The sequence below is a fragment of the Podarcis cretensis genome, assembly GCF_951804945.1.
Source record: "Podarcis cretensis genome assembly, chromosome: 1".
Classification (NCBI taxonomy): Eukaryota; Metazoa; Chordata; class Lepidosauria; order Squamata; family Lacertidae; genus Podarcis; species Podarcis cretensis.
The window spans coordinates 79,489,534-79,512,664 of record NC_137170.1 but is presented as its reverse complement, the minus strand read 5'-3'; the positions used below and the strand labels follow the sequence as shown (position 1 = coordinate 79,512,664).

Genomic DNA, 23,131 nt, shown 5'->3' with positions numbered 1-23,131 from the left:
ACACTTTCCTACTTGGATTTCACTTCTACATTCACAAGCTGTATGTACATCACATTCACAATGAAACGTGGAAAACTTAGCACTTTTGCCATGTGTGCTAACCATAGCTGGGATACTACACAGTCTGATTCATTATGTTACACTTTTTAGTAACAATTTGTTTAATTGTAAAGAAATGTGTATTACCCTGTAATCTGCTTCTAAGGCAAAATGGCATGTGCCTACAGCAGAATGATTTCTATGCTTTCTAGATTTCTTGTTCATTGGTAGTTTTGTCTTGGCTTCTGCAGGCTATTAATTGCCATATTTTTGTCTAATTCTGTCAAACGACTATGTTCAGTGCTAGCTTTGTGCTTTGAGTCCCACATTTTTATAGTGCCCAAAATGAAAAAAGTATTTCCTTTTTTCTGTTTTTAGTCTAGCCACTATACACTTTGAGAGTAGCCCAAATCATGATGTACAAAAGTGCACAGTAGTGCCCCAAACGGAAGTAGCTGATAATTAGGCTAAGTGGTCCAGTAGTCCAATTCTGCATAAAGGCAGCATATTTTCTTGTTCAGAAGTTGGGACAAAAATCTCACCACGTAACTATTGTTATGAGTGTTGCATTGTGCTAGACCCCACTGGCAAATTGCTGAGCAGGGAAAATGCTCTTAATCTTATGCATGTTGAAGTTAATTTCCTAGAACTTGATGGGACTTACTTCCGAGGAAGCACGCGCTAGCTTGAGCTGGGACTTCTGTTTGGGCACACAGTATATTGCTTCAAACCCTGGGTCCATTTCAAGACCCCCGGAAGCCAAAGGAAGTGTTTCCACCCGTTTCAAACTGAAGAACAGAAATGTACTTTATCTACCCCAGCACCTCCCTTTTCCTGGTTTCCCTCTCCCTCCCTTGCAAGCCAGAGAGACTTGCACGTTATCGATGCAACAAAACTGCTGAGCTCTATGCTGTGCTCGTTGGCATTTGAGTCAGTGGCTGCGGGGGGGAGGGATATATTCCGAGTCCCAAGTCCATCCATCTTGCTAAAGTTGGGTAATCCGTGAAACTCTCTCCCTCTGCATTTTGTTTCTCCGAGTTGGAGAGATGCGTGTGGCCACACCCTCCAGCTCGCGACAGATTTTCCACCCTTGCGCTGCCAGGACAGGCCGAGCCCGGCTTATTCTGGCTGGATAAACATCTCGCCAGACAGAGCGAGCCTGCCAGGCAGCCGCCAGCTCAGGGGAGAGGCGGCTTGTGCCTTTCACAAACGTGGGTTTGTTTTCCCCACAGCGTCGCCAGGTTGCTCATTTCCCTTCCCCAAACTGAAAGGGGGCGGGGAGAAGACGGAGAAGGAGGAAAACCTGAAGCAGAATCACCTCCTTTCTCGCCGAAGTCTCGGAGAGAAAGAAAAAGAAAGCCCCCTCTGGCCGCCTGTCTCCACAGGCAGCGGCTCAGTCCTGCTTCTCCAACGTTGCACCAGGTGTCAGCAGAGATACCCAACTCTGAGGCGCCCCGACTCGGAGCCTCCTGGTTATATAGTAACCTGTTGCTTTTGGCCGGTGGCTCCACCTCTCCCTCCTCCTCTGCCTGGGCTGAGGGAGCGCTTCCACCTGCTCTCAGTGGAGCTGCGAGGTCTGCACGGGGAGAAAGGAGGGCGAGGAGGAGCGAGAAGAAGAGGGAGCCATCACGAACGGAGAGGGTCGTTTCCTCTTCCCCGTCTCAGCCCCGGGCACCGTTTCCCCTGGGCGGGAGGTCGGCGGTCACCTCAGGGAAGCCCTTTGCTGAGCCCAGCAGAGCAGGAAGCCCCAATTTCAGAATGGCAGGGAAGCTGGACTAAGAGGAAGGGAGCCGCTCAGTGGGAAAGGAATTACGAGGACCCAGGAAACTGGGAGAGTCCAACTGGCTTCTGAGGGAAAAGTAAGTGAATTGTTGTTGTTTTTAATTTCTTTCCCCCCCCTCCCCCGCCCTGCTCCTCAGCGTTTGACGACGGAGCCTCCAAAGAATATTTCCCATGCGTAAGGAAGGGAGTGTGTTTGGGAAAGGGAGGGCTGGTAAAAACTAAGGAAGAGGTTAGGGGGAGAAGGAGCAGGGTTTTCTCCATGTTATTTTGTGGCGTACTACAACATCTCTGCCCAAATGGGAAAGGTCCAGCAGGGAGTGCTGTTTTGGCAAAGGAAGACTCCTAGGTTAGAAAACAAAGTCTAGCTATGCTATCAGTTGCTCAGCTTCATCGACACTCTGCTAAGTTTATTCCAAAGTTGGTTGGGGTTTTTTCTTTCTGCTTTTATGTCTGCTTGGCTGCACTTTTGTGAAGTGGACCTCAAACTTACGACCATGGGAAAATGTTGGTTGAGTTTTGTTTTTAGTTTAGTGAAATCAAATTGGCAGTGGCCTGGGGTGGGTGTGTTTGCTTAAGTATGGAAAATACTGGTACAAATTCTTCTCAATAAATGCAAGTCATCTTAATTTAGAGCTTTCTGAAATGCTGCCTGATATTAAACCCTGGGAACTAATCACTGCGCTGTCAGACAAGTGGGGCACTTGGATATAATTGTTCCTTGGCTTTAATTAGGGCAATTTTGTATAATGTGCAGCAGCTGGACTGCTCTTCCATCCTGAGTAACTGCCTGGAAGTGTAAACAGAGACATACCAGATCTTTCTTTCCTAACTCACAAATTTCAAGTTACTCTGCCGAGGGTCATTGCTAAATTTTTACATTTTGTACTCTGGATCCAGTTCCCAAGTACAAAAGAGATGCAAGAGAGTATTGTTTATTAACAGCACACTTGTATTTCATACACAAATGTCACACGTCCTTTCAGTTCATGCTAATTGCTCATACGCATTTTGTAAGAAGTCACAAGTTATGCATTTGGATGTCTTTCAGAAATTACACTGATGACATGTATTTGGGGATTTGTTCCCATGTACAATGTGTAAAGATGTCCTAAGAAGTTTGATCCATTCTGGATTTTTTGTGCTCACCACATGACACTCTATAGTCATGTGAATAGAATGCCATATTAACAAGAGTTATAATTGCTCCAGCTTCCAGTTTACCAAAATGTTATGAACATTTACATAAATCAGGTGGGGCTGATGGGAGGCGTAAGGCAAAACATCCGGAGGGCATCAAGTTGGCAAAGGCTGTTTCACAGTATTAGTGTGGTCTAGTTATTCCATTGTCTAGGGGAAAGGATGGTCTACATAGAAGTCCCAGTCGATTGCTAATTTAGGTTAAAAGGACCTGTTATAAAACAAGAGGTTGGAATCTGCTGGGATTGTGAAATGCAATAGTGTGCGTGGAGGGGAGGATATATCAGAGCGACCTGCACACTGACTACAAACAAAGCTCAGGGCCACCCCCTTCGTATGCTACTGCAACAGTGTGGGAGTTGCTTCCCCATGGCTTCATCACCCACTGCCTTGCTACTGTCTGGAAGCCACAACTACATGATGTAAGGTTGGTGCGCAGCTCTTACCCATCCATTATATCCCAACTGGGAGGAAGAGATGGAATTTGTTGGGAATATCCATATGATTACTTTTGGCACTAATTATTACTTCAGCCTGGGAAGAAGTTACTGGGCAGCACTTATTGTGCCACTGCTTTAATGTGAAGGGTCACTCTTAGGGTGAATACAGATGACCATGTCACCAGTTGGTCACCCCTAATGTGTCATTAAATGTTCCTTACCACATGGCAAGATAAGACAAACAGGTGGTTTTATCGGTTGATTAGACGTACAGTGTGGAAAGGGACTACCTGGCATTTGACCATCTGACTTTTCACCCTGGATCTTGCATCACTCATTCAAGCAATAAAACTTGTTCATAATGTGTGACAGGAACTTAAGCGGGAAATGTTTTTATTTTATTTTTTTTAATCATTTTTATTAATTTTCCAATAAAAAACACCCTATATATCCAATCATAATCCAATTAAAATAAAAAACTAAAAAAAGACCAAATCATAATCCAAATTATAATTATTAATTTGTCGGAGTTCCCCATGGTCTGGACCTCTGAAGCATATCACCACATCTCAGTCCTGCCTCTCCTCATTGTTTCCATATTTTCCACATCTCAATTTTCACGCTTTAAAATTCTCCGTCCCTGGTTCCACAATTCTCAATCATGTCAGATGTCATATATCCTTTCATCCGTTGAATACAGCTTTATTTGTAAATATATATTTTTCCAAACTGCCTTTTTACCAGCGCAGCTTCCTCTGACTCCATTCCAATCCGGGATGTTATCCAAGTCTGTTATCTGAAGTTTAATGACGCAGCAACTCCAAGTCATTAATCCTTCCAATCCAGGCTGTTGTCCAAACCTTCCTTTTGAGCTTTAATGAATCAGTACCTTCCACGTTAAATTGTTGGGCAAAACTGTTTGAAATGTTTTTATATTGAAGAGCTGAATATAAATTCATCTAAAAAACAGCAACAGAATTTCAGTTAATACTAAACATAATAAGTCATTAGATCAGCCTCAGAGGGAGCCTCCATCCTGGTGCCGCCACTGGCCATGGAACCCCCAAGTCCTGAAAGCTATCCCACTCAAAAGATCCATGCCTGTGGACTTTGGACAGATGAAAAAATGAACATGGAATTATGAAAGCCAGAGTAGTCTAGACTTTGGACAGATAAAAACATGGTAATAAAATTATGAAAGTGAGTGTTGAACCTGTCTTCAAATCCCTGCTCAGCCTTGAAGTTCCCAGATGGCCTTGACAAATAAATTTCTTAAGCTTAGTGCATAGTCTGCAAAAGAAGACTGAATGAGATGATGACTACCAAGCTGGCTACATTTGAGAAATACTTATGGAAATATGAACAATGGCTAATAATTAGTTGGGGTACACATGGATAACACAGTAATGAATCTTTTCTAGCTTTTAATCAGTGGTGAGCCATAACAGGAAGGTGGGTCAGGTCTTTTTCTCCCCACCTCACAGCTAACTTTGACAGGTAGGTGGGACCAGGCAGCTGTCTTGTCATCTGACATCATAATTGTTCCAACGTAATGATTACATTTTAAATAATTATTAGGGGTCATGTTTGCTTCCTTGGTTTTTAAAGCAAGCTTTTATGCCAGTTTGCTTTGTACCTTTGATATTTGGAACCTTTTTAAAAAATGATATGTTCATTTGAGAAATGTGTCTCTCAGCATGGGGCTTTAAGAAAACCACAGATGATCAGTCTGTTTATGATGAGCATTTGCAAATCCCAGATAACAGAATTTAAATGGATTTACACAGAATGTGCAGATCTCTCATACACCTGCACACTTTTCTCATCCTATCTGCTCATTTCAGTTCACATCAGCCTTGTTCTAAGAATGGAGTGCAAGTCATCATTCAAATAGAGTGGGTATTGTGATGTTTGCAGGTTTGAAATAAAGTATCCAATTAACCCCAAATGACAGTCATGTGAAGGTGATGTTCAACATCTTTTTAGATGAGTTGGATGAAGGAATTGAAGGGATGCTTATCAAATTTGCAGATGACACCAAACTGGGAGGGGTAGCTAATCCTGCAAAAGAAAGACAGAATCCGAATTCAAAATGACCTTAACAGATTGGAGAACTGGCCACAGGCTAACAAAATGAATTTCAATAGGGACAAATGTAAGGTTCTGCACCTAGGCAGGAAGAATTAGATGCACAAATATAGGATGGGGGACACCTGGTTTACTAGCAGTACATATGAAAAGGATCTAGGTGTCTTGGTGGACCACAAGCTTAACATGAGTCAACAGTGTGATGCAGCAGCAAAAAAAGCTAATGCTTTTCTAGGCTGCATCAACAGAAGTATAGTGTCCAAATCAAAGGAAGCAATAGTACCACTCTATTCTGCTTTGGTCAGAATACACCTGGAATGCTGTGTCCAAAGTATATTGACAAACTGGAACATGTGCAGAGAGGGCAACCATGATGATCAAGGGTCTGGAAACTAAGGCTTACCAGAACTGCTTGAAAGAGCTGGGTATGTTTAGCCTGGAAAAGAGGAGACTGAGAGGAGGGGATGATAGCCATCGTCAAATAACTTAAGGACTGTCATAAGGAAGAAGAAGCATGCTTGTTTTCTCCTGCTCTTGAGGGTAGACTTGAGGCAATGGCTTCAAGTTACAAGAATTGAGATTCCGAGTAAACATTCGGAAAAACTTTCTGACAGTCAGAGGTGTTTGGCAGTGGGACAGACTCCCACAAGAGGTGATGGACTCTCCTTCCTTCGTGGTTTTTAAGCAGAGGTTGGATGGCCATCTGTCATGGATGCTTCAGCTGAGATTTCTGCATTGCAGGGGGTTGGACTAGATGATCCTTGGACCCCTTTCAGCTCTAAGATTCTATAATTCTATGACTGCCACAATTAGCCACCTCACCACTAGCCCCTTTTCAGTGTATGTAGTTGATACTAGTGTTTGAAAAACGTGGTTGTGTGTCATCAGCAATGCCTTCCACTGCGTTTGTGTTCTTTTTCTGTACAGATACAGAAACAAGAAGCAAGTTTGTGCCAAGCTCCAGAGACATTGCCAGCTCTTGCCATTTTATCACTTGGCTTGTAGTTTTTGTTTAGAAGGTATACAAATTTTAGAGTTAATCCAAGTTGTCACCCTTGAACGCTTGGATGAAAGCTCTTCTCACAACAAATGACACATATGTTTTATTAGTTTTGTGAATGACAGTAGTAGTCAGATGGTTAGCAACTGTCCTATTAATGCAAGCTATAATATGTGTAATATTTGCAGTGTGTCCAGCTGTTCCTCTTCAGAAGCATATTTAGTTAAGCTAGAAAGACTGCCAGGACACAACAATAGAGGAAGCCCATTTTGCTGGGTCCAAACCATCAAGAAATTCACCTACCCAAGCCCTGTTTATGGTTCAAGAAAACTAATTTCAGTAGAGCTTACAGAGGCATTACATCCCACTCATATTAATGACTCAGACAATCAAGAGAGCCAGGGTGTAACATGTGGGGGGGGGGGAGCAGGGGGAGAGAGACCTGGGAGGAAAGCATCATAAACATATGTCTTTTCAGGTTCAGCTTCTCTGCTTAATGGCAGGTCAAGCAATATGGCCAGACTCTAGGATTCTGCCCGTCCAGCCCCTCTGTCTTTACCAGCGGGTTGACACAGGCTGCCCTTGTGGCAGTGGTTTTGTATGGGACACACCTCCTTTTCTTGTCCTATTTCCCCCTGCAGTTTGCATAACATTTTTAGATCCAGCCCTTGAGGGGAAATCTAATTGCAGAACATTGATTTTCTGCTGACTTCTCATTATAGAGTGGCCCTATTAGCAGTGGTGAGATTTGCCTTGGTAGCTTCTAAAGTCCAAGCCAATTTTCCACCTTCTCAGTAGTGCAATAAATTGGTTAAATTTAACTGCTATTGTGAATATCTGTTTTGTCATAATTATTACTGCTTTACTACATTCTTCTCTTGTTGTATGACTCTTTGTTGGAACAATAATGACTGGCTGACATGGAGGAATCATCGAGGGAAATGTCTCGTGGGCTAGAGCTATGCAGGAGATAGGGAGCTAAATATGAAGGGGTCAACCTCAGGGTGGCCAGATTAAAAAAAAGGATAGGGTCATGTAGAAGCAACACCTGCTGGAGCTGTGTAGCTTCTGCACAACAATTGAGATGCAAGGGTTCTGTTGTCCTTTGCATCTGGCTGCCCTAGTCCAATAGGAAGGCAAGCTAGAGGTTTTGGGAAATGAGATGGTGGTGATTCAAAGCCAGTCTAAACAAATCCATAGCTTCTAGTAGCTCTCATGAAGAAGAAAGGGTGAATTCTTCATATATTCATTCGTTTCATTCCATTTCTATCCTGCTCTTCCTCCCATAGGAGCCTAGGTTGCAACACAATTAAAAATAAAATCAATAAAAACATATACAATGTGCCAAGAGTGATTTGGTACAGGCTGGCCGATATGTACAGCTTTCAAGGCTGTTGGGATGGAAAAGTCCCTTGGATGGGATGGGTAAGAGTTGTTACTATACAGCAGCCTTTCTCAACCTGGTGCTCTCCCAGTGCTTAGGACTATAACTCCCATCCTCCCTGTATTGGTAGGGGCTAATGGAACTTGTAGTCCAAAACATCTGGAGGGCACTAGGTTGGGGAAGGCTGCTATACATGATCAATTTTGTGTAGTCTAATTTTTCTGTGATAGTATATTGGGAGAGAAATGATGAGACCTGTTAAAGAGGTCTGTAGCTTATGCCTAAGGGGGTCAAACATCCAGGCAGCAAGATGTATGGGGCAGTTATTGTGGATTTGGTAGCCAACAGTATAATTAGGAGCAGTGGAGCAACAGATACTATACAAGCAGGTGCTGGTTGGAACTGAGCCCTTTTCAGATAAATGCAAGGGTGTAGCCATCTAGCCTTAATTTAATCACTTGTTAGTGAAAATAAGCGGCATCCTGGCCAGACTCCTTGGATACGACGAAATGAAGGACAACGTTCTGGTCCCTTTAGTTGTTCTATAGCAGAGGGGTTTTAGGAAGGCACAGCTTATGTTGCAGTGGCACAAGTATGAGAAAACCAGCTCAGTTTCCTCTTCTACACAATTCTTAAAAGGTATGGGAACTGTTCGGTTGTATCCAAAGTTGGTCAAACTCGGAGTAGGCCTATTGAAATTAAGGGCAGGAATTCAGCGTAGCAGGAATTCCGTCAGTGCAAGCGTGTCAGCTTGCCAGGCAAAACAATCCCCCTTCTCCTCCCGCTGCACTCTGTTTTGGTGTGTGCGCTCCTATCGAACCCTGAGCCAATTTGCAGGCTGTAGGAAGGGAGCAGGAGAGAAACCCTGTTGTGCCAGCAGGACTTGTTAACCATCTGGCCAAAGAGCCTAAGTTAGTCATGTGCATTGATTTCAATGTGTGTGCTTTGAGCTTGACAAAGCTGGAGACAACCCATTTCATTGTGTTGTTAGGCATTGCTGCTTGCTCGATTGGTTTTCATGTCCATCTAAGTCCTCTGCAAGGGGAGAAGCAGGACTAGAAAAGATAGTGCCGAACAGGGCAAACTGAATGGCACAGCTGGAGAATTCTTGATATATCGGCTAGACTTAGGGTGGAAGATTCTTACTCTTCATAGCACTTGAATGATCACTATGCAAGCTGTTTGTGTTGAGGGAACAGGAAAAGCTGGTTGTCTGCAATAGGTTTCTGTATTAATAGTGACTCAGTATTGCAGCAGAAATTACCTAGGGAGGCTTTTTGCCTTATGGAAATGGTTCACCCAGAAGCTTTTGGTATTAGAACCCTCTGCTTTTGCAAGCAAAATATGCTTTCAATTTTAGTTGAAAGTGTGTTACAAAATCATATTTTGTTTTGCAACTGTAGTAGGTGTATGGTGAAGAAGCGGGTATGTGTTTGGTTTGGTATCTTGAAACGCAACAGTTCTTTCAGCTGCCCCTTAATGCAAGCAACAGGAGGATACCAGCTTTGTGATTCAAACCTGTTACTGTATCTTAAAAGTCCCATTTATTAAAGAGATAACTTTTAAACTGATGCAGGGGAAAGGGTTTGTATGTTGTGTATGGTTTTAGAATATTATTGTGTTTTAAATTACTTATCATTCAAATTTTTATTGGTTCCTGTTTATAGTCTCCTGAAGACCACTGGACATTTACTGTGAAATACCTATGCTTCGTTTACTCACTTTTTATGGAGTATTTGCATGACATCATAAACAAAGCATCCTCATCTCACGTTTTCCCTGCTCAGGTTACATTTATCCAGAGCTCAGAAAACCCATCAATATAGAAAACCCATGATATAGAGGGCACAGTTTCTCTGAGTGTAGATGGCCTATTGCGCTTGGAATCTATGCTGTTTAGCCTTTCTTTTTCCAAACCGAATTCTCTTGTATCTGTTTTATATCTGTTTTTCATGTCTCTTCCCCCAACTCCCCAATTGCAATGGTGTCATGATTTAGATTGCAGTGAGGGGGGGAGATAGTAATGAGCTATGTGGCAGGTGGAGAGAAGAAGTATTTTAACCATTTCCATAGACAGTGGTCCAATGAAAATTACCCTCTTACCAACATTTGGGACTGATGAATAAATAGGGAGGAGGGGTGGAACTGGTTTCTTGGCTACAGAAAGTTATCTGGATGCCAGATGTCTGAAAGCAGCATTACTATTCCACTTCCTGCTTAAAGTAGAATACAGTGGTACCTCGGGTTACATACGCTTCAGGTTACAGACTACGCTAACCCAGAAATATTACCTCGGGTTAAGAACTTTGCTTCAGGATGAGAACAGAAATCGCGTGGCGGCAGCAGTGGGAGGCCCCATTAGCTAAAGCGGTTAAGAACAGTTTCAGGTTAAGAACGGACCTCCAGAACAAATTAAGTACTTAACCCGAGGTACCACTGTACTAATGATGATTGAGTGCTGCTAAATTGTCCACATCTGCAAGAACCTCACATCTGTGCTAGGTAGTTTAGACTCTGACATGCTAAAGGATTGTCAGGGATTGATTTCATCCCTGGAAGGCTGTTGATTTCACAGAATCTGTTGCATCAATTTCAGTGGGTTTTGTTCTGGGGGTACAAAATTCCACACTTGGCTGCCGTATTCAGAAAATAAAACAGTCCTGGTATCTACCTACAATCTATTTTCAATACTGTATGATGTTCCATCCGATATATTGTTGCTCTTAAAAGTCTTTTTTCCTTTTGCAAAGAGTTTCTCCTATTTTTAAATCAAATTAATATTTATTTATTAAATTTTTATACAGCCATTCATCTGAAGATCACAGGGTGGTTTACAATGTAAAAACACAAAAATACATAACATAGTAACAAAACAAAAAAACCCAATACCCTCCACAGTTTGAAATGCCATAGATAGTTTTTGTTTTTTATTGGTTATCATTATAAAAAAATATATATTGTTGCCTAGAAATACAAATTTGGTCACATACAACAACTGAGTAAAAGAACAATAATAAAATAAAATGTAAAATAAAATTGAAAACAAACTTTGAAGTTGTAGACAGAGTTGCTGGAGAAAACCAGAGCAGTAACAATTACAACATGATACATAATGACTTACGATGCTTAAACTGGGGAATACAGGTAAATAATAGTTTAAACCATCAAAATTTTGGATTTACAAACATTTCATTTTTCATCCCTTTGTTACTAGTTGTGTATACCTTAATAAAAACTTTTTTAAAATGATAAGGAATGGAGGGGGAGAGAAAGATGGGGAAGTTGGGAATAAAATAATTTAGATATGCCAGTATTATACACTGTAGTAGGCACTGCTAACAGTTTTCCCTAATGCATTTTGTATGTTATTTCCTGCAATATATGCATTTTATGCACTCTTCTTTCTAAAATATATACATTATTTATTTGGAGACCTGGTCCCAAAATTCAGAGCAATGTAGTTCAGTTTTGGTTTGCATATTGTGTTCGAAAGTGCAAATTAAATAGGTTTGCACTAAAATCTGAACCATCCCTGAACCCCCATCCCTTGCTACCTCTGTCACTTTGGATAGAAAGGCAGGAAATGTACACACCAGTCCATTTTTCTCATTTTATTGAGCTGCACAGTACCACCAAATATTGTGGGTGGGGAAGCCAGGAAGGGAGGTCAAACTAGCTATACAACTACACCCTTTTCTACATTTTCTGCAGTGATTAAAAGCTTTTGTGGCTGCCCTGGGTGGGTTATTCCAGCCTGACTGCGTGCTTGGTGTAAAAATAATTCTTTCTCAGACTTCACTCTTGGCCTGACTTCCTGGATCTGTGTCTACTACTCCCTCAAAACTCCCATCATCATACTTCCTGCCTTTTTGACAAATGCGTATACTTTTGGCATCCGTTTTCCTCTGGGATGCCCACAAAGGATGAATACACTACATATCTTCTGGTTTTCCAAGTCCCTCAAATCAGGAGGGAAAGTGGACAAGCAAGCTAACTCTGCACCCACCTCCCCTTGCTACCCGGTCACTATGCCCACCTCTCTCCAGTAGCTATGGGGATGACTTCTGAAAGCAGGGAGGCTTCTCTTTTTTTGTGTAGGCTGCCCCCCCCCCATGCAGAACCCTGGAGAATGGTGAAGGATTTTGAATGTCTGGGTAGGATTACTGCCTTCTGACAAAGTCAAATTAGCTCATGAATTTATGCAGTACAGAGTGCTTCAGCTCAAACATCACAGTAAACCATGGTTTATTGTGATGGAAACAAGCGTAGCCTCCTGCTCCCCCAGATTCAGAAACTCTTCTCTCCCCCGCCCCCCGGCCCTCCAGTGTTGCTACAAGAAGGTGGTTGAGCGTTTTCACTTCCTTTTTTTCATTTTCAGCTTGTTATGTCATCTGAATCTGACAAATGGTATTTAAGCTTAGGTATGGTTTGTTTAAAACAAGCCAACTTCAAACTGGCTTATGAAGCAGTGTTGTCTAAATAGCCCATAGTTAAAATTAACTGTGTTTGGGGGTTGAGCATAACAGAAATGGCACAAACTGAAATTGGAAGTTGGAAGCAAACGCTTCTTAATTCCTCCTCTCCACATTTACAAGTCCAGTGAAGGCTAGGCTCATTACTAACATGATAAAAATGTGGTATCTGGGCACAGCCAGTGTCTCAAACACCAATTTCAATGTTATAACAATACATTAGAACAAATGTGTCATTTGGTGTGGGTTTTAACTTACTGTGAGTAGTGTGACCGCCTTAAACCTGACATCCTCTAGATGTTTTGAACACTAGTTGCTTTCAGTCTGAGCTGTCATATACTGGCTGAGACTGATGGGAGTTGTAGTCAAAAACTTCTGGAGGATATCAGGTTGGAGAAGGCTGAAATAGCATGACGTAAAGGGTATAACTGCACCAGCATTTTCTGCTGTGATGGACAATGCTCTGAACATATTCCAGAATTTGGAGGATTCCTGCAGTTTGAGCTCCCTGGAGGAAGAATATTCTTGTTTCACATTTGCATTGCCCCACCATGATCAGTGTGACAGTGTGTTGCACACTGTAGCACATGAATAGGCAAACTAAGGCCTGGGGGCCAGATGCGGCCCAATCACCTTCTACATCTGGCCTGTGGACAGTCCGGAAATCAGTGTGTTTTTACATGAGTGGAATGTGTCCTTTTATTTAAAATGCATCTCTGGGTTGTTTGTGGGGCATAGGAATTCGTTCATATATTTTTTTCAAAATATAGTCCGGCCCCCCACAAGATCTGAGGGACAGTGGACTGGCCCCCTTCTGAAAAAGTTTGCTGACCCCTGACACCCTGGAATAAAAGACCTCCCTCAGAAGGCATTTTTTTGTTCCAGCTTTACTGCAGTGAGGTGTTACTTGACTCAATTAATGTAACAAGGCCATTTTTTAGAAAGTGGGCCATGCTTTAAGGTAGCCTTTTGACTATGAGCTGAAAGGTTTTGGTTTCAACCTATTTTTTCAATCTAGCATTTGGAAAAAGAGGTGTTTGTTTATGTGTTGGGGTGTGGGAAAGTCTGGCAACGGAAGGTTCCAAGTAATAAACAGATTCTCTTGCCCACCCCAGAAAGAGAGGGTAAAAGAAGGATGGAGATAGCTTCAAGCCTTTGCTTCTATCTTAAGGTCTACTCTTAGGATACAGGTACTTTGGTGGGCACAGACTGGCATGTTGGAAGTGCACAACTGAGAATCAAGTATTGACTTATATTTTGTGCTGTAAAGGTGTTCCATCAATCTCTCCAGGATGCTTGATCCGTAATAAATTCATTTTTGGTTTCTTGAACTGAATATGAAGTGTTGCATGGTTGCTACTTGGTACACCAAGGTAAACTTTTGCTCCTAAGGAGATGGAATTACCCATCCTTTCCCCCCTTCTTATTGCTCCACCACACCTACTAGGCTTGGGTTTTGTGAACTGTCATGGTTCTCCAGGGAATAAATGCAAAGATAAAAGCCTGAACTTGGTTTGCTTAGAGTTTGAAACAGCTACATTTCCTGGTTCTCAGGAGAGAAGTGGGAGCTTGTTCATGCTGCTTTAGGGAATGGTGGAGCCAGTCGTGACTTGGGGTTATGAGAAGGGTGTGGGTTAACAATTGCCTCCTTCGCTATGTGCTGTCATGGAAGGTTTCTGCCTCCTGCTTTGCACACAGGACTTGATTCATCAACAGCACAGGGAATATCTGCCATCATGCAGGAACAGAGTCTCCTGCCCTGGAACTATAGCAATACGTATCTGCTTTCACCCGTCTCTTCCCACAATCTGCGACAAGCAGGGACAATTAAGGCACTGAAATCCCATTGACTTCCATGAAATGTGTGTGGTAGGGTGGGTGGAGATCAAGGGCTGTGTTCAAGGTCACATGAGTACCATACAATATATTCCTTTCTGTGTTTCATTTCCTTCTGATTTCTCTGTCCAAAATTTCCCACTCCCCATGAAATGTGTATATACCTGAAGCTCAGGAAAGTGATTCAAAGGGGACAGTAGTTCATGAAAGCTTGTGCTATAATAAATGTGGCAGTCTTTTAAGGTGCCACAATGTTTTGTTTGTTTTTCTGCAAAAGGCTAACATGGTTGACCCCTCTAGAAAGGCAGTTCTCGTCTTTTGGGACTCAGGCTCTGTTTGGGAAGCTTGCCACACCCACAAACCTAATGAAATGTTTTTAGCACCATCTAGCAATGCAGTACAAAAAACATTGGCCTGTTCTGGTAATACGACAGGCTCCATATCACAGCACCAGAGAGTTAACCATTGAGTACATACTTGGACAGGATATGGTTATATCACTTCCTGTCAGTTTTCCCTTAAAAAAACTTCCTACAATTCTTTCATCTTCATCACAATGTCTTGGTCCTAGGCTGCCTGCTCCTTTGGTGCTCTCGAGAGGATTTCCTTCAGAAACTTGATGCTACTGGGTGCAAAACTGTGTCTGGAACTGTCAAAGCCGCTACCTGGTCTGTGGTCTAGAACGTCAAACACAGAACGCCTGTGTGCCAGTCCTGCCACCAGCCTAGCCAAAGCAGCGCCTGTTTGTTTTGTTAAAGTGCCACTCCCCAGTGGACATAGCATGTGCCAAGTTACAACTGAGTATGGATTGTTAGCAAATATCCAAACATATATATATATACACACAGAGGATGTGAGCAAGAGCTAAAAATGAAAGACTGGCAGGATAGGAAAGTAGCCACCCCTGTGTTGAGCTGGAAGGCTCAAACCCCATGAACAATGATGTATGGGTGTGTTTCTGCAAAAAGTAATTGCTGCATTCACAATGATAAGAGGGAGGTGAGGAGTTGGCTTGCTACTCACATTGCCTTCGATTTTTGCTACTCCTCACTTGCTCTGTGTGCACAGAAGTGGGGGGAAAGGTTTCTGTAATGGTTCTAGGGGTTGCTCGTGCGTAAACCAGTGCCAACACCTGGCTGGGTTGCCTGAGTGAACCTTTTCTGTCCGGACAGCCACTCACCTGTGGCTGTCTCAATCGCTGGCAGAATCCGTCAGTGGGCGTTTCTTGAACTTCTTCCAGCAAAGAAGCTCTTTGACACCTAGTCTCCTCCTACTTTCCCTGCGCGGCAGCCTTCTGCGCAAGGAGGGTGTGGGCAGCGGAGGACCCTTACTCTCCCCACTGGTCCCCGGCAAGGAGTCATGGGACTGCCTCGCCGATTCCCCCATCTGCCCCCCTTCTCCACTGGTGCTACGCTGATTCCCTTCCCCAGAAGATGGGCTGCCTCTCCCCATCCCGGGACGCTCTCTGGAATCCCTCTGGAGCTCGCTCTCTCCCTCCGGCCCTGATGGCAGTTCCCTGACAGTTTCCTCTATCACTGTAGCTGGAGTCAGACACTGCATTCTGAACCCTCAAGAAGATTGTGTTTGGGGAACCAAGAGCATGCCATAGACACTCACAATCTTGCCTCCCTCTTCTGCAGAGATTCTACAGGTGTGCAGTGGGTTTGTGTGACTGCCAGATCAAGCTTGTAACTGGATGAAATGTTTTAGCCAAATCTCTTGTTCCAGTGCTTTGGGGAAGGAATGTTGAAACAAATAGACAGCCTTGGTCATGTGCTTCTTACTCTTATGCAAGTTCTGTTTCTAAGGAGCAGGAAGATTATTTAAAGAGTTCTGATAGAGCAGTTGGAGCATAAATCCATCCAGCCCTTCCCTTTGATGCTCTCTTTAAGATCATACGCTCCCCCCCCATTTATTTCCTATAATTTAATCTTGTTGGTTTTTTTTAGTGTTTGTTGCTTGTTCTTAGAGTCATTGGAGTGCCACTCCATCCCGTCTTTCTTATAATGTTTTTGATCTGAGAATTCAGTGTGGTCTATTTTATTTAGTCCTGGTGTCTGGACTGTGCTAAGAGATGCAAACCTAAATTCAATTACCTTGTAGCTACAGTCTCTATTAGAAGCTTTACATATAATTTCAGGAATCAGATAACAAATTAGGGATGACAACCAAAAGCTGAGTTCATTCATGTCCACAAGGCATCTCTGCCAATGGCAAACTCTTAGCAGTTGCATCATAGTTAATAATAGGTGGAGCGAAACTTGAAAGCCAGATTGTATGTATGCATGTATATATGTTTTAATTAATGCATATAGAGTTAATTAGCACGGTGAAGTGACTACCACTAAAAGAGAACATTTACCTCCCTTCCATTCATCGGAGCCATTATTTTTAATCTACAAAAATAACTATAGTATATCAGATACTATAATTCAGTGAGAGGTGTGACTACTTAAATGTTGTATATTAAATATTACATTAAGCTTGGGAAGCTTAGTATTGCTTGAAAAGCATTGGGCAGAGGAATTTACTGACCTGTCTACATTTGTTAAATAACTAGCAATATGCCCCTGAAATGGAGGGAACATGTATGGTATAGGAATCTTCTGTACTACTCACACTCATTTTATTGCATTTCCACATCTCACAGCAAGCCTCTATTTGCTTCAAATTTTCATTTGCTTTAAAAAACAACAACACAGACAACAACAACAAAAACACAGCATCCACACTGAGCCTTCTTTAGGTCTCTTTCTTTCACCCTTATTTACAGGGATTACTTGCTTGGCATATATTTTGCCTTATAAATGTTCTGTTTATCCTTTCCTTTCCTAATGTGAGTATTGCAGCCCAGATAGCTTCCTGACTCTACTGAGCAAGACCTTAGCTCCAGCAGACGTGCGTAACTTAGACTTGAGGTGCTGTTAATCTGCATACACAGCTAAAGTACAGTATATTCCCCTTAAAGAATTCTGGGCGCTGTAGTTAGTTAAGAGTTGCTGGGAACTGTAACTCGGTGAGGGGTGAACCACAGTGCCCAGAATTCTTTAAGTGAAAGAATGTGCTTCAGATGTGTTTTAAAGATCCCAAATCTTTAATTGGCAATGTGCAATACACAACACCCACCTTCCAGGTAACCCAGAAGTTCTAATGATACAAATAGGTTTGGGAAGAGAGATGGGATTGGTCTGGTGCTGTTTATGTTCCCAGGCAAAACATTTCCTGCAAGAAAGTGGTGTTTGATCCCCTTTCTTTTAAATGAAAGATCATAATCCCCCCCTCACCATTGACATTACAGTCATTCCTTGGTTGTTGAACGCCCTGGAACTCGGACGTTTTGGCTCCTGAACAATCGAAACCCAGAAATGACTGTTCCAGTTTTCTAACGTTCTTTCGGAAGCCGAGCATCCGACGGGCCTTCTGCGGCTTTTGATTGGCCGCAGGAGCTTCCTGCAGCCAATCAGAAGCCGTGTTTTGAATGGATTCTGTTCAACTTCCAAGGTATGACTGTACCACTAACCCTTTCATCTGTCACAACTTCACTGCTTGTTCCCTTCATTGTGGGATGCTGAAGCGGTTCAAGAGGAAAAATGGACAGGGGCTCAAATAAACAAACTTATGAACATGGAACATTAGAAGGATACTTTATATGTGGGAAACAAGCAAATAATAATAATGATGATAATAATTTTATTATTTATACCCCGCCCATCTGACCAGGCCTCCCCAGCAACTCTGGGCAGCTTCCAACAGGATATTAAGAACACAATAAAACATCAAACATTAAAAACTTCTCTAAACAGGGCTACCTTCGGATGTCTTCTAAATCATATTATGATTCTGTTGCTGCAATACTGAATGGCATTAAGAAAACTGAGGCTTCAATCTCGAGTACACTTCTTATGGGATTAGCCCAAATGCAAGGGACATTTGGCTCTTCACATGTTGCTGAACGACAACTGCCATCATTCCTGTCCGTTCGCCATGCTTGTTGGGGCTGGGATTAATAGTTCAGCAAAACTGAGAAGGACAAAGTTTTCCCATGCCTGCATTTAATTGCACTTACACTGCATTCAGGCAGAATAAATTAACTCTGCATTGTCCCCTAAAGTGCAACTCCGCCTCCAGATTTTCTCTTTCTTCCCCTGCCCTAGCAGAAACACTGCTTCAAAGCTTTGTTAAGATATCTGCTGCAGAGCTGTTAATAAGGCAATTACATTATTAATGCCTTATATAGAGCTTTAATCAATAATCAAGGCTCAGCAGGACTTATTTCTGATGAAATACTTCGGACTGTGCTACACGGCTGCTGTCGTCATGTTTGATTTACTGGTATTAAGACGTATTTACATGCAGCAGCACATTTCAGATTATCGGTATCACATAGGATATCTGTGTAGGAATTTCATTGTGAATGAGACAAATGAGTATGAATGGTGAGTGGGTGCAATGATGCAATTGAGGCATCTAATCATAAGCCTGCATTTTTATTAAAGCTTATATGTTTAATCAGGGCCTGTATCTTAAAAAGCTTAATGATTTTCAAATATTTTATGCCAGGAGACCAGTTGCTTAAAAACCTTGGCAAGATATTTTTACTCCTAGACAAGGGGCCCCCCTGATTTATAGCAGAAAACAATTCTCAAAGTCGTAAAAAGGGAATTACAGGCTGACAGCCAAGGTTACACTGACCCTACAAATTAAGGGTGGATAAATAGTAAAATGAGCCATATCTTCTTCCTAAGGTTAAGAAGGTCAAGAGCAGTGAAAAAGCATCTAGCTGGTAGAAACAGAACATTTTCTGGGAAGACTTTTCAAAAGCTGTTTGTTTCTTAAACTAAGATCCTTTTAAGATTTCTTTTCCTTTTAAAAGGTTATTTATGTATTAAATATATTAGTTTAAATATAATTATGCAAAGGATTTAAGAAATGCTAGATTCTTATTTCATATAGTTGGAAGAGATCACAGGGGCCATCAGGCACCAGACCCCCCTTGTCAGACAGAAGACGCCATCGAGCGCTCCTGAAATATGGTTGTCAGGCCTTTTGTTTAGAAACCTTCAAATGAAGGAGATCTCTCAATGTTGATGTGAACTCAATCCTTGACATGCATAAGATAAAAATTCAAGATTAATTATCTGTTTTGGAAGGCAATAGGGCAAGGAGGGTAAGAGGTGAGCTGGTAATTAAGATTCCTTGTTGAGACACATGTAAGATATATTACTACTTATTTGTCATTTATAGATAGAAGAATATATAGCTTTTTGATTTCCATAAAAGGGCAAGAAGGAAATGGGTGTATCTTTTGTGATTGGTTCTAGCAAACAGCCAATAGGAATTTCAACCAGGCTGATTGGACAGAGGCAGCCACAGGAGGAGCAAGGGGGCTGGATTAAGGAAATATAAGTGCTGGCCAGAATGGCAAGAGGCCAGGCCAGAGCTTGGTAACCATATACCACTGTGCCTCATATTTATTTGTCTGACAAATAAATTACTATTTTAATTTCTCTATTGCTGCGTTGAATATTTCATTCCAGCTAAGCGTTAACCACAAGCAGGGTGCTACATTTTATGGTGCCGTGACTCGGATAAGTGGTCTGCTGGAACGCAGCCCCTTCGCCCTACTGGGCAGGGTACAAGAGAGAGGACCTCTAAACTGCTTACCCAGCGCGCACTGGGAAATTTTTCCAGGGGAACGCAGAAGACTCGTCTGTCTGATACCCTGCTCACTGGCGGCGACGGACCGGGGGGAACCAGCCAAGGGTAAGTGCACAAAGGGGTTTTGGCCCTCCAATTAATTGGGAGGAAGAGAAGTCTTGATCAAACTTCTGCGTCTCAGTAAGGGGGAACTGAGTACGCTAGGTGGCTGGGTACATCAGATGGTGATCTGGTGTAGGGAAAGGTTGGGAGGTAGAGTGTGGTGAAGTATCCAGCGCATTGTATGTGTGAGAAAGTACAGAGCAATTTGTAGCTGACCTGAGTGTGGAGTGAGTAGTACTCCGGTTCCTAGTAAGGCGACTTCACTAGGCGAGAAACCTCACAAAGCGCATGTGTGTGTGACTGAGTGGATACTTCACAGGGCCATACAATGGGAATTGGGGGTTCAAAGGGGGGAAATACACCTCTTGAATGTATGTTAAATAATTTTAAGAAAGCCTTCTCAGGGGCATATGGAGTCAAAATGACGCCAGAGCGCTTGAGAACGTTATGTGAATTAGAATGGCCGAAATACAATACTGGATGGCCATCTCAGGGAACCTTTGATATAAATTTAGTAAGCAAACTTTGGTCTGATATCACCAAAGAAACTGGAGGGTGCCCAGAACAATTTTCATATATAGATTCTTGGCTGAGCACATTAAATAAAAATCCTCCATGGATAAGGGAATGCAAAGTCAAACGATGCAAATTATTGGCTGTAAAAGCCGAAGCTAGGAAAGGAATCTTGCCAAATAAACTCAAACCCATTTTTGAGGGACCAGAGGAAGAGGTGCTTCCACCTCCACCCTATGCTCCACATCGAAGGGAGCCTAATCCAAACACTCCACCAGTTGTAACCCCAAGGCAAGAAACTGGAATGAATAATGGGGGTGGAGTCACAGAGCTTGATTCCTTGATAGATTATGATAAATATCTTCAGGAGGCATTGGAGTCCTATAATAAAGCCCAAGCAGAAGTGGTTATTCCACCTGTGACTCCTAATAGACCTCCATCTACAGTCTCCTTTAGTGGAACAACTGATTGCCTACCCCAAACCCCTGTACATCCAAGTCCTAGAGAAATATTACAGAAGTTACAGGGAGACCTTGATCGGTCAGCAAGCAATACAGCCAGGCGTATAAAGCTGCTAAAAGAACGCCTTGGGACAAATACTATCCCCTATGATTTGAGGCCCCTAGAGCAAAGTGAAGAAAAAGGTCACGTAGTAGCCCCTCTTAGAAGAGTATTTGATGCACTTGAGGAGCCTGTGCTGGTTAACGGGCAACCCGGACCACGGCCACCTCGAACTTCGACCCTGCAATATATTCCATTCACGACTACGGATCTGATGAATTGGAAAACACACACCCCATCTTTCGCAGAAAAACCTCAGGCTATGATGGACTTGGTGACTTCAATAGTAAATACTCATAGTCCTACTTGGACAGATTGTCGCCAGCTCCTAAATACTCTTTTCACCACTGAGGAAAGGAGAGACATAATTGAAAAGGCACAGATATATTTGCGTGAGCAGGCCAGAGTGGGAAATATTTTTAATATTGATCGTCATCTTCAGGACAACTTTCCCTTGGAAGATCCTAACTGGGATCCAAACAATGCAATTCACCTGGCCAGACTTACCACCTACCGCCAGACACTTGTGCAAGGTATCCGCAGGGCATGCCAGAAGCCCACTAATATGTCTAAAGTCTCAGAAGTAGAACAGAAACCAAATGAGAGTCCGGGAGACTTTTTAGAGAGGCTGCAGGAAGCCTATCGTATATGGACTCCTTTTGACCCTGAAGCCCCTGAAAACAGCAGAATGATTACTGCTACATTTGTGGCCCAGTGCGCTTCTGACATTCGTAAGAAAATTCAGAAATCAGAAGGATGGGAAGGGATGCTGATGAGCCAAATTATGGCCATTGCACGCCGAGTTTATCGGAATAGGGATGAGGCTGAGAAACAAGAGAAGAAGAAGTGGCAGAAGGAAAAGATGGTAATGCTAGCCACAGCAGTGAAGCAAGATTACCGCCCCTTAAATGGAGGGAGAGGACGGGGAAAGAATCCACCACTGGGAAGGAATCAATGTGCAAATTGCAAGAAGGAGGGTCACTGGAAGCGGGAGTGTCCTGAACCCTTGAGGTTGGAAGAAGTACGCCCAGGTCCAGGCCCAGGCCCAGGCTCCGGCCCAAGAAACCAGGGACGGGGACGGGGAATGATCCGAGATGGAAGATATCAGAGACCTGGACAAGGACGGAGTAGAGACAATTTCATTGGACTGGCAGAAGAGGATTTTACCCAAGACTAGGAACGACCGGACTCCATAAAGTTAGGCTTCCAGGAGCCCACGGTCACGATTCAATTAGGGAGCCATTTAATAGACTTTATGATTGATACAGGGGCTGAATACTCAGTACTCCCAGAACTATTGCAGAAAAAGGCATCCAAAAGTGTAGTCATTAAAAGTGCCACTGGACAGTCAGCTAAGAGATCTTTCCTCCAACCTTTGGAATGCCAGATTGGGGGACATCGTTTAACCCATCAGTTTTTGTATATACCTGAGTGTCCAATACCTCTCTTAGGCAGAGATATGCTGTCCAAATTGCAGGCCCAAATCACCTTCACTCCTCGAGGTCCAGAAATGAAACTGCCATCAAAAGCAGCAGGAATAATTACCCTCTCAGTACCTAAGGAACAATCATGGCGCCTAATGTCAGCCTTGCAAGTCCAACCCACATTAGATACAGAATTAAACAAGCTCCTCCGAACTCTACAGGTGCCACCAGGAGTATGGGCCGAAAATAGCCCACCAGGAATGGCTAAGAATATAGCTCCAATTGTAGTAACCCTAAAACCTATGGCTACCCCTGTATCTGTAAAGCAATATCCCTTACCCCGGCGAGCAGCAGAGGGCATCCAGAAACATTTGGACCGCCTATTAAAATATGGTCTGCTTAAGCCCTGCCAATCAGAATGGAACACACCCCTTTTGCCTGTTCGAAAACCTGGGACAGATGAATACAGGCCAGTACAGGACTTGAGGCTCGTAAACCAGGCTATCGAGACCTTGCACCCAAATGTACCAAACCCATATACCTTGCTGAGTTTGATCCCACCAGAAGCAACATTTTTTACTGTATTGGACTTGAAAGATGCATTCTTCTGTTGCCGGCTGGCACCACAGAGCCAA

General features: G+C 42.9%; 1 protein-coding gene across 1 annotated transcript in view; it reads left to right on the top strand.

The window, feature by feature from the left end:
* The first annotated feature begins 1,205 nt into the window (after positions 1-1,205).
* The window catches only part of EPS8L2 (EPS8 signaling adaptor L2), a 99,088-nt gene continuing 77,162 nt past the window's right edge, over positions 1,206-23,131 (top strand). Inside the window, exon 1 of the mRNA XM_079970901.1 lies at positions 1,206-1,898. The gene's annotated coding sequence lies outside the window, so the exon portion shown is untranslated. The remainder of the gene's footprint in view (positions 1,899-23,131) is intronic.